The 12,416-nt window shown below is 36.4% G+C and overlaps 2 long non-coding RNA genes across 3 annotated transcripts; both read right to left on the bottom strand.

Moving 5' to 3' along the window:
* Positions 1–939: 939 nt before the first annotated feature.
* On the bottom strand, positions 940–1,396 carry LOC136255921 (uncharacterized). Of its 2 annotated transcripts, XR_010701215.1 has the most exons (4): positions 1,344–1,396; positions 1,205–1,292; positions 1,105–1,173; positions 940–1,053 (listed from the first exon to the last, which is right to left on the bottom strand). It is a non-coding gene; the product is annotated as an uncharacterized lncRNA (long non-coding RNA). The 2 variants fall into 2 exon arrangements; XR_010701210.1 differs by having other exon boundaries at positions 950–1,173.
* Positions 1,397–2,020: 624 nt separating this feature from the next.
* Positions 2,021–2,778, bottom strand: LOC136255929 (uncharacterized). The gene is made up of 3 exons (XR_010701220.1): positions 2,418–2,778; positions 2,224–2,267; positions 2,021–2,173 (listed from the first exon to the last, which is right to left on the bottom strand). It is a non-coding gene; the product is annotated as an uncharacterized lncRNA (long non-coding RNA).
* Positions 2,779–12,416: the final 9,638 nt, after the last annotated feature.

The raw sequence follows: 12,416 nt of genomic DNA, 5'->3' as shown, positions 1-12,416 counted from the left end.
TGCAAGGTGTTCATTTATTCATGAATCACGATAGCGCATCAGTGGCTTCCTGCTAATAATTTATTTAGTATGCACTGCTCGATTTTCTGTGCTGGTGGCTCACGTTTGTTTCTTGTGTGTTTGAGTTCAAGAGATTATTCCAGACGACAGGGATGACAGGTATATAGGATAAGAACTCATTTTTAGCAAAGTAGAACAGGCACGTGTTGATTAGTAGGCTTGCGCCAATTATGCCAGCATAATTTTGAGCATAATGGGCTAGCAAAAGCATCAAGCATTATGCCAGCATAGTAGGACAATTTTCAAGAATTTTAATTAAAATGCACAAGGAGCACGCCAAAAATACTGTACAACATGAACACACTCACATTATCACTGCATTTCATATCAAAAACCTTGCAATGTTATTATTTTTACTATTTCTTGACTGATTATTCACACTTTATGGAAATAAGATCAAGATACTCTAATAGAGCAGTCACTTACTCTAATACAGCGCGGTCAGGAAATGCAGATATACTCAGTCAGCTCTTGAACATAATCTTTATTTTGAGAGCATAATTTTGAGCATAATAAGCTGGATTTTTGAGCACTGTTCAAAAGCATAATAGGCAATTTTCAAAGCATAATTGGCTCAAGCCTACTGATTACACTATGAAAAAGCTCAGAATAATGAGGTCTATAACAGTCTTATTATGTTAGTATTGGAATGAAATAGTACAGTATATATTAATAGATTAGGACCTTACTATAACAAGCTTATTGAATACATTTAACACAGTCATTTATTAGAGATTAAATCACTAGTATAGTGCGGTGTATTATCAGACTATACTAAGCCTATTTCAACCGTATATTGGCTACTATACTACTGTACTTTTTTACTTTCCTATAATCTGTGGCTACCTTAATTAAATAATTTCTATAATTATACTTGTAATGAATTTAATTCTGTAAATATGTTAAAACCACAATAGGTACAGCTAGTAAATCAATGTCTCCTTCGCCATGACAGTATCAAATCAATTTCATCATTTATCAGTCTTTATCCAACTGCAGCAGGTAAGACAGTAAATACAATTCACAAGTTCCATTACAAATTACCTGTATTATCATCACTATGTAGAACTCTATGACAATCTGCTAGCCGTCTGGTAGAACTGTCCCACAGCTCTAATACAAAGATGGCAATCGTTGGACTTACAGTTTGTAACAATAAGAATCTCATAAAACCAAGACCTTGTCTGGAAACCTAGCATTACCATGTAGAACGGCGGCTAGGTCCCACAACTCTATTAAAGATGGTAAATATAACGCGTATACTGAACAATCATTGTACTTACAGTTTGTAACAATCTTTTAAAACTGAGACCGACAATCCATGTACAACTAAGACCAGGTCTCACAACCCTAAATGGAGGCAAACATAATTCATATTCTGGATTACTTGGTGTACTTACAGGTGTTATCAGTGAGTCTAACCAGACATAAAACAGCCACTTAGTATGTGACTTTGTTGGGCTAATGTGTACGTAAGCTCACAAGAAGCATCTGATACACTGATAACCAAGTCCAAGAATCTTGTAATCACTAAGTACAACTGAAACAAGACTAAATATAATATAATTTGCATACTCTCAGTGAACTTACTTTTGTTAGCAATACGAGCATGGTCAGTGAAATAAGAACAAACAAGATGGAACAGGTTCTTGAAAGCACTCAATTCATTTACAGTGCCAGACGAGGTAGCAGCCGTCAGCTGTTGATAAAAAGTAGTGAAAAACATGAAGAAATGAGACCGGTTCCCAGAAGAAATGAGACCAGTTTCCACAAACCTAAACAAAGGTAAATATAAGTTGTATACTGGACACTCTCAGTGTACTTACTTACAGATGTTAGTAATACGAAGAATCTCCTAGAACTGAGACCAAGTCTGTAATTCCTACCCTATTGAAAAGAAAATGAATAAAAACACAATCAGGCTTAATGCACTTACAGCTGTAAGTAATTAGAGATGACGTTGAACAACTTCGTGAAAAAAGAACCAAAAATTCCACACATGGTTGCTACCAGATTCTTTAAAGGAAGCAGCTGCCATTGAAGGAAACTAACACTGCAGATGTTGTACACTGACAGCCTGTAGAACCAAGAGGTTCGACAAGAAACTGTACCTCTGAAGAGATAATATACAAAATCATAAGAGCAGACCACGCATACTCTTACCGTTGATGGCTGATGAACTGTGTCCACTCGTCATCCGCCATAAGCTGAGATAACAGGATATAAAACATGTAATACGTACACAGCAACACTGACCAAAGTTGAATCATTTGCAGGCCATTGTCATACAATACACAATAAATAATTTAATACGGCTAAACCTATCGTACAAGCTATCATTTTAGTCTAATACTTACTCATCTAGAGCTGTTTTTGATGGCTGCCATTGAAGGAATTGTCCACTTGGCCGCGCCACTTCACCATTACTGTGACAGGCCAGCAGGGATGTACAGTTGTGGTCCATAACTATCATCCTGGCTCATTGGACAATGGCGCCGATCACGCACACTCTCTCCGCGAGATACACCGTCCGAGCGACACCACCTTATCACTCACATTTACAACCTATGATACAACAATAGCGATAAAGATGGCGACTTAATTGCATCTATTACGCATGCGCACACCACTGACCCCTTCAATTTTAGACAAGCATTACTACGAAGTTTTGCAGGTGTGCTAACTGTGTAAGAAAATCTAGATTTGTATGACTCTTAGATTGAATAATTAATTTTTCTGGTATTATATGCTTTGCCATATGAAAATGTGTGCGTATGAAATTATCACAACAAACTGGAGCTAGTTAGCTAGCTAGCTATAGTGATTAACAGAAGTGTAGCTACTTATCGTAAAATCATCATGACTTTGTTTGGTACAGTAAAAAAAATCTTAAGTTACATGGGATGGTGATAATGAGATGGTGAAGCTAAAAATAAGACAATAATGATATCTGATGGTGAAGCTAAAAAGTTATCACATTTAGTTAAGTAAACAAAGCCATACAAAGAATGTGTATTAAACTAAAGTATAATCTGTTTCCCATAATATAAGATGGGGTTTATACTAAAGTATAAGATAGTTAGTATAATGCAAGACTATACTGAGATTATTTGTATAGTTTAAGCCATTAGATATACCATCTTATATTCCTCTTTTTTCACAGTGTTAGTTGGCACAGTTTAATCACTTGTGACTCTCATCAACAAACCAGTGTTTTGCTGCCCGCGTAAATTGTACTCAGGCTAAGGTATTCATTCTATAAACACTGTTAATTGTTCGTTTCTCATGTGTGTTTGAGTTTAACTGACTGTTCCAGATGACGGCCTTGACGGGTGGATAAGAACTCATTCGTAGCAAAGTAGAACAGGCACGTGCTGATTAGTCTTGTGTGTGTCTGAGCCTTTCAACTAACTGTTCCAGATGATGCTGGTGTGGATAAGAATTCCTTCTTAGCAAAGTAGACAGATACATGCTGATTAGTTGGCACGGTTTCGCACTGCTTAGCTGCGTAAGTTCTTTGCTATTTCATTCTATGAAGACTGATGTACTAGCCTGTATGCCCAGCTTGTTACAATTGAGATTGGTTGCTCAGGGCACTTTACACCTGTGATGCTGACCAACCTATCTCGTTACCATTAAGCCGTTGTTTGATCCAGCTGCCAGAATTGCGATATCCTGCTCATACTAATAGTTGAATTTCAGTGCTCGCTCCTCAGATTTGTTGGATCTGTCAAATCTAATTGTGTGTTTTGTTTCTTTTGTGTGTGTTTTCCTTGCCAAGGCTCCAGCTGCTTTGAAGCTTGGTACCCCTACATCTAGGTCGCTTATTTATTTTCAGTACACTTGTCTTAAACCATATAAGACATATAAACCAATCAATTAAATCAATTGTTGTAGAATATCAATACACCAACCTATGTGCAAAATTACAGTTATGTAAATTGATGGCGTCTTCTTTGGCTATCCATAGCTACATCAAATCATTTTTATATAAGTACTACTTACGTAGATTGATCACCAGTTCTATAAAAAGAACAGAAACAAGTATAAGAAAAAAATTGGAAGGATCAACTAGAATATAGTGCACCAATAAAAAGTACTGAAAAAAAGCTTAAGTTGGTATATTATGACAGCCAATTATTGTAGGGATATTCAATTCTTTTTGTGTTACAGTAATTGGTTGTCATAATAATATACCAACTCAAGTTTGTTTCAATACTTTTTATTGGTGCACTATATTCTAGTTGATCCCTACTCTTTAAAGTTCTAAATTTTTTCTTATATATACTTGTTAATAATATGCCTACCATTTATAATTTATGTGTCAATAACTCTATGCTACTCATCCTAGATTACTACAAAATTCTATCAGCTATTGCTATATAGCACACATCTTTGTTAGCTAAATTGTTTCCTGGTCTGACAAAACCAGTCTTATAGGCCGGCCATCAATTTTTTAAAATTTTGGAGTTTAATAAGTCTCTCTCTATCTCTCTCTGTGAACATGATAACCAAGTAACATTTTTACCACTTATGTAAACAGTCTTGGAGAGTTTCTTGAATTTTACAGAATTGATATAGATTACACAGAAAAGGAGATACGCAATATCAAGCCAATAGCGTAACTCACCGGTTATCGACCAGTTAACGTTTCTCGCATCATAAATCAGCCATACAACGTCGTAGAACAGTGAAAATTTCAACACAACTAGATAAAGTAACGTCTAATACATCTGCTAAATATCATTCCCACAATTAAAACTACGCAAATACAGTGGTGATTATAGCTAAGGGCGTACGTTCATCTATTATCGACCGTCTCTATCTATTATCGACTTACGTGTATATTCCAATTAGCTATTATCGACTTTTTCCAAGAAACTGGTAATAGATCGCTATGAATTTCATGAAGCAATACAACTATGCAAACAGTCTAACCACTATTACGAGAAGGGTCTACACCTAAAAAATGAATCCATTTGAACCTATAGTTCAAGAGTTATGCACACACAAATTAGCTAAATTTATATTTACAGATTCCACATATATACAAGTCATTGTTAACTTGTAAGCACTGGCTGTGCATCCACTTCTTGCACCGTTCATTAGTACACTCAACCCACTCCCTCATCAGCTTCCCAGCACTTGACAAATCATCCTGGTATAACCCAAAGCATACGGCACATTCATTACTAGAAATTTCTTTGTCTTGTACACCATATTGATCTTCGTCTTCTACTTCTGAGTCAGAAGATAGCTCAGCTACCACTGGTGCCTTCTGTGTCTTGTTTGCAGACCTCTTGTGTTTCTATCCTCTTTGCTTTGCTCTCTCTTCATCCTTCTTTCTTCTCGATTCAACTTTTCTTTTCTTCTTCTTTCTCTTGTCATTTTCTATCTCGCTCCTCTTTTCTCTTTGCTTTCTGTTCCTCTTCTTCCTTTTTCTTCTTTTCCTTTTCAATTAGAAGTGCTAAAGACTCAGCACTTGTGAGCACTCTAGCAGTTGATTTAGATTTGGTGGATGCTTTTGATACTACTCTTCTTTCACCCAAAATTTCCCGAAGCTCTGACACAAACACTCTGGTATTTGCTAGACTAGCTGAAAGACTGTACGTAGGCTGTTCTGGTGATGGCACTACATTTTCCTTGTCTACTGTACTGTCCATAGGCTGTTCTGGTGATGGCACTGCATTTTCCTTGTCTACTGTACTGTCCATAGGCTGTTCTGATGATGGCACTGCATTTTCCTGTACTGTCCATAGGCTGTTCTGGTGATGGCACTACATTTTCCTTGTCTACAGTACTGTCATCTTCGGTACTAGTATTACAGTTCAGTGGTTCAACTTGCTCCCCATTTACCTGTGTCTCTATGGTGGTGCTCGATGACAAATTCTCTAGAAGGTCATCTGGATGTTGTTGCTGTAGCCATGACACATATATTTGATCGTCATAAATGTTGTAGTCATTATCATACCTTCTTTGAAACAATTCAATTTGCTCCTCACTATATGAAACAGGTGATAGTCCCGGACCACTTTCTTCTAGATTGTGTTCACTAAACCCATCTTGTGAAACACTTGAACGTTCATTGGGCTGTGTCACTACCGGCATCATTACTGGTGTTGCTTCTGGTATCTTATTAGATATTGAAGAATTATCATATGGCTTGATGGCAGTGGAATTGAATGGATGAACACCCACCTTTCGAAATCTGGATACAATTGTATGTGGTTGTATAGACAAAAACCAAGCCTTGTTGAAAAGTGATGAGAAATTGAAATCTGGTGACCACTTTACCAGGGTTGTCGGCCATGTACTCATGACAAACTCTAGACCAATGCTTTTTTAAAGGGCCAAAAAAGCTCACATCAAGAGGCTGAGCGACATGAGTGGTATGGGGTGGCAAGCAAAAAAAGAATAATTTCATTTTCAGCTGCAAACTTCATAGCCTCCAAAGTAAAATGGGAGGAATGGCCATCTAAAAGTAACAACACAGGTCGAGAAGGTGGAATACTTTTTGTGAACTGTTTACTCAGCCACTCAAAAAACAGCTCGTGGTCTGTCCACCCTTGGGGTGACATTGCGTATTTTGTATCTGGTACCTCACCTCTAGTCCATTCATAGTTCAAGCGTTCCCCTTTAAAAATCACCATTGGTGGTATCATAGTGCCTACAGCATTAGCACTGGCTAAGATTGTTATTTGTGCCTTGTTCCCCGAAGATGGTCCATGAACTTTTTTGATCCCTTTAAGTGCAACACGTTTCAGCTGCTTATGGTCAAGTGGCATGCCTGACTCATCCATATTATAAATGTAACTGGGTTTATCCATCAAGCCATTCACCTCCAAGGTATTCCTTAGCAATACAAAATAGTGGTCTAGCGCTGACTGGCTTACTGCATTGAACCTGCAATGTGATAGTGGATCTGAGGTTCGTAGGGACAATTCGGAATGCCTTTTCATAAATTTATATCACCATCCTTCTCCATTAAATTTTATCATTTGCAAACCCTCTTTTGCTCTTTTCTTCTCCATCAACCTCTTCACACAGTCTATTACTTCCCTCTTTGTTTTTCCATTCCCCATTTTGCAGCACTCTACTAGGAAATCAACCAATTCTTGGTCTTCCTCTGGTGTTAGGAAGCCTGGTGGACCAGGCTTCGCTCCATGCTTCACTCGTCCAGAAATTCTGTCCTTTAGTGTAGTTCGTGGCACGTCAAATTGTTCTGCAGCTTTATTCACCCCCATCTCCTTTGAAATAACCGCGTTCATTGCTCTAGTCATAGATTCAGGGTCCCACAGTTTGCGGAGTTTAACAGCGCCAAGATGCTGTACTTCCGATATTTTATTTCTTGTCTTCCATCCTTTCTTAGCGGTAGATGTTCGCTTCCGTTTAGGCATTGGATTACGCCAGACCAGACAGCAACAAAGGTCTCAAAGTTGGTCTCTAGATAACCTTCCCGTATAATTGCGTATTTATTCGTATACTGACTGGTCGATAATAGGTGTGGTATCCTGGTCGATAATAGGTAGTGGTCGATAACCGATGAGTTACGCTATGTATTTTTGGGATATAACACTGACTCCAACACAATTAGGATTCAATACTACCATACATACAGTACCAGTGTTATGCTTGGCCGATATGACATGCAACAACCTTTTATACATATAATATTACTGTATCTAGACCTATTGTGATACTATTTTGTGTAGCTGTTATGTTGTATGCACTCTTTAATTCTATATTGGCTAGCTACTTAATTATTTCACTTATTATTTTTGTTTCTTAACAGATCATTGTTCTATTAATTGAGATCTATCGGACCTGCAAGCTTTATCCAGACAATTGCAAATAAACAGTACCAAATTAATACTATAAGTTATGGAAGAATGTATAAGCAAAAGTTTTCTACTTAATTGTAGGAGTTTATATGTGTACTATTATTCATTACATTTATTAAAACTATAAACTGCACCACTAATAGCAGGATATTAATGACATCAAGATGTTGAAAACCATATAAGGGAGTAGGAAGGGAAAACTCTCTGTTTGAAATTTATATTACAGCAGGAGCTGAACACCTGCATGCTCATTCAGTTACCCAGCACAAATAGTGAGTAGCAAATAACATTCAGCAACATGGACAATTATTAGTACAACATAAATGTTACACACATCCCTCAGGGTAGGATCTGCAGAGAGAACACAAGCCTTCTTGAAAGGTTTTTTGGATATCAAGATAATTATTCTGATAGAGCAGTCAAATATACTCTAATAGAGCATTCATATAAATGTTTTAACAAATACTTTTAAAATTAATGCAGCAATTATTTGTTGAGTTTTAATTTTGAATCAATATTATATCTCTGTGTCTGGGGGCTGCATCCCCAGATCCATGCAACCATAAGTGGCTGAATTACCCTATTAGCGATGCCAAATTTTGCTTAATTCAACAACCAAATGAACTCTACCAGTGTACATAATAAATTGACACCATCTGTTTTGATGTACCCAACTAAGATAAATTATCCATGTTTGTCAAATAATTGTCTGTCTCCAACACTCAGCTTCCAATTAAATTATAGTTGTGTAACATCACTGGCAAACCCTTTCAACCCCAATAATCGATATATAGCTAATTATATCAGTTTGCAATTCTGAAACAATAGATCTTCAGTAGGCACCAGCCTATTATGCTGATATAATTTTGAGCATAATAGGTGCTTTGAAGCATCAAACATATAATGTTAGTAGATTTAGTTTTGCCATACTGCATGTAAATTTTTATCATTGACAAATGTATGTATGTCATGGAAAAGGTCAAAATACAGTAGCTACTCTATTTCACCACATACGTACATTCCCTCCCACACACAAAAGGGAAAAGTAGTGATCCCCTGTAAATCAGTAGTTCAAATAAAGCAGTTAGTTATACTGTATAGCCTAAATATTTCAAGGGGCAAATTTTTCGAGGTTGAGCAATGTTGCTTAAAAAAAGTTTGTTTTGCCATTAATTTTGTGTTTGAAATGCCTTATTTAGAAATTTTAGAGTTTGGTTTTTTGCTAATTGATTGCATCAATTCACTAATTAATAAAATTCATATGGTATATTCATCAATATACAAGATTGCTAAATTTATAATTTAGTGTATTGCTTGGCTTAAGGTATAGCTAGTGTGCTTTACAGTCTCATGGCTCAAACTATAATGTCCAAACAGTAACAATGAAGAGAGGGTTTGAGAGGGCAAGTATACACTCACCATGCAGTGTGTAGAGTAGAATTTTCCAGCTAGGGGGGTCTGGGGTGATGCTTCCTCTGGAAATTTTTGAAACATAGCTATCAAAAGATTGAATCTGGAAGCTATTTTTAACCAAATATTCTATTGTACTGAAATATTGTGTGGGTACAAGATGGATGAGTTTAGTTGTAAGCAATTTTAGAAAAACAGAACCACACCTTTAAATACTATAAGGCAATACATAATAGTGGATTGCCAAAGACATACACAGGATTGGATCTTAAGGTCACTGTAGCAATTTAAAATGCGCACAAAAATAACGTTGTAGTATATATAGCTACAGACTGTTCTGTTACTATTTCAATCTGACTTTTTTGACTATATGGCCCCATCATCATATTAATATTTTTACAACCAGAGTCGAAAGTCATATACATATTTATTTATTTATTAATACTTTACAGAACTGTACAGATCAATAAACAAAATTAAACAATATTTAAGAGCATAATAACGATTATACAACTAGTTTTTAGTCACAAGTAACCCCTTATAACATGACAGTGTGAATGTTCTGGTATCATTTGAAATTATAAACTTAAGCTGCAAAGGGTTCGGGAGTGCAAACCCTGTATGACATTAAATTTTATTAGCTTCAATTGATCCTAGATTCAGATAAATGCAGCATGGAACTTTGGTACTGATCAAGGAAAGACAAACAGTTCTCAGGTACTACAGCCTTGTTAACTGTATACATGCTAAGAAATTAACTGTTTTACATAAGTCTTTTAACCCAAGCATCAATGTAACAACAATTGAAAACACCCACTATAATATTGTATTAAATGATTTGATAGAAGTTGTTCTCAGAAAGTGGCAGGATGTTTGGAGCAATGGTAAGATAGCAGTGCACAGGTCAAGAAAACACACTGGGAAACTTCTTTTAAAAACATTATCAGAAAGTGATTAGTATATGGCAGGATGTTTGGAGCAATGGTAAGATAGCAGTGCACAGGTCAAGAAAACACACTGGGAAACTTCTTTTAAAAACATTATGATGAATGTTCTATTAGAATAGTTGACTGTTCTATCAGAGTATTTCTATTTATAGCAGCTTTTAGGTAAAGTCTCACACCAAAAGTATAATTTGAACCCCCTTAGTAATTATAAGTAAATATTAGCCATTCTCCCTTCTCTTTCCATCTTTTCACCCATGCATACGTATAAGATGCAATTGCATCTATACTGCAACTTCTAGAAGCTTCCTAGCTTGCACATGGTAAAATTTTGGAGGGGGGTGCGAAGCACCCCAAGCACCCCCTAAATCCGCCCTTGAGGTTAAATTTTAGAACACTGCATGCAGCATAGCATAATAGGTGAAGTTAAAAGCATAATAGACTGGTAGAGACCCGCTGATTATGCTGGCATAATTATGAGCATAATAGGTGTCTTAAAGCATTGAGCACAATGCTAGCATAATAGGAAGAATATTTGAGGCTTTGAGCCATACTACAAATCCTTGATGGTTAAAATACAGATCACAGAAAAAGATCGATATACTCTAATAGAACGGTCAATAACTCTAATAGAACAATCAGGCAACTGACTGTTCTATTAGAGCCTAGTATATCGATCTTTTCTGTCACACACATTTTGAAGGGCAAAGATGTGCTTCAGCCACTTATTGTGTGCCCAAAACTGCAAATTTAATAGCAAAGCATGGGAAATGAGGCATAAAGCTTGAATATAATTGGGTAAAATTTTTGAGCAGTGCAGCACAGCATAATAGGTAAGATTTTGAGCATAATAGACGGGTCCCCGGCTATAGACTGGTGCCTAATCTTCAGAGGTAACTTACCAGTTGTATCCTCCGTCAGCATTCTTGGCCCTCTACCATTTCTATATTATAATATTTCAGCTTTCTATACTACACTCTGAGTATTACACATTTGCCATTGACACCAAATTACATACCGCGTATCAACTTGTTTTGGATAGTCTATTGCATCTTGTTTATCTTTCATCAGCCAAACCAAAATTAATGTTCACATTTCTCACATCTACAGTGAACACCACCTACTATTTTGATCAAGATGAAATACCAAAGCTATAGACATGTACAACCACTGTAACCTTAATCTCTTATGGAGGAATCATTATACTTACACCTCAGCTATAAAGCATATGGAACCCCATAACATTTGTTTAAAATAAGTTTTGGAAAATCTTGGGGAAATGTTGCAGTAAAGATTGCATGGTATTATTATTTTCAGCATTTTTCATGCTTTTAGCATGAATTTTAAGCTGTTTTCAAGCCTTCAAATAAAAAAAAAATCCTGCAGCTTCTGCAACCCCAGACCCTCTGAAATTCTAATTTATATTATGGCTATGCAACAATATAGTCATGCTGTGCCCCCCCTGTATGTCAGGTCTAGAATCGCCACTGAATGTCACTCAACCAAAATTAATACCCTGAATTGGCCTGAAAGATACTATATCAATGACTTCTACCACTTATGTAGCTGGTGATATAATAACTTTTTTTATTAAGTTGTTACACAATCCATCCGCCAATTTGAACAATAACCATTGCCTGTATATATATATATATATATATATATAGCTATATGTAATCTTTTTTTCAAAAAGAACTATGAATATAGCTTGTGCAAACATACACTATGCATGAGTGAAGCTTTCCTTTGATCAATTAGCACCTATAATTAATGGTGTTAGGAGACTGTCAATAAAGTCACCCATTATAATGATTAGTCTATAAAGCAACTGTATTAAAGCATAAAGGAGTGCACTTAATGTCTTCAATCCATATCTTTTGGTATGTGACTGGATTTGCGAAAAGGGGTCTTCCACACACATAGCTACAATTCTATGAACTTGGAAGACCACAACTTCAGTTAGTGTTTGATAAGGTTCATTGAGCAAAACTTTGCCTAACCTATAGCTCTGCGGGTTGAATATATAATCACTTGTAGGGTGTTATTGACAGCTGCAGGTTGGTGTGCAACAGCGAAGTTGTTACTCTGTGGTTTTGGATAGGAATGTATTATATAGCTTAACCATTCAGTGGGCCTTCCAGGGCCGCCCAGGGCATAGAAT

Source organism: Dysidea avara, chromosome 1, assembly GCF_963678975.1.
Source record: "Dysidea avara chromosome 1, odDysAvar1.4, whole genome shotgun sequence".
NCBI lineage: Eukaryota > Metazoa > Porifera > Demospongiae > Dictyoceratida > Dysideidae > Dysidea > Dysidea avara.
The sequence above is the reverse complement of the archived record's forward strand: the minus strand, read 5'-3'. Positions and strand labels throughout refer to the sequence as shown.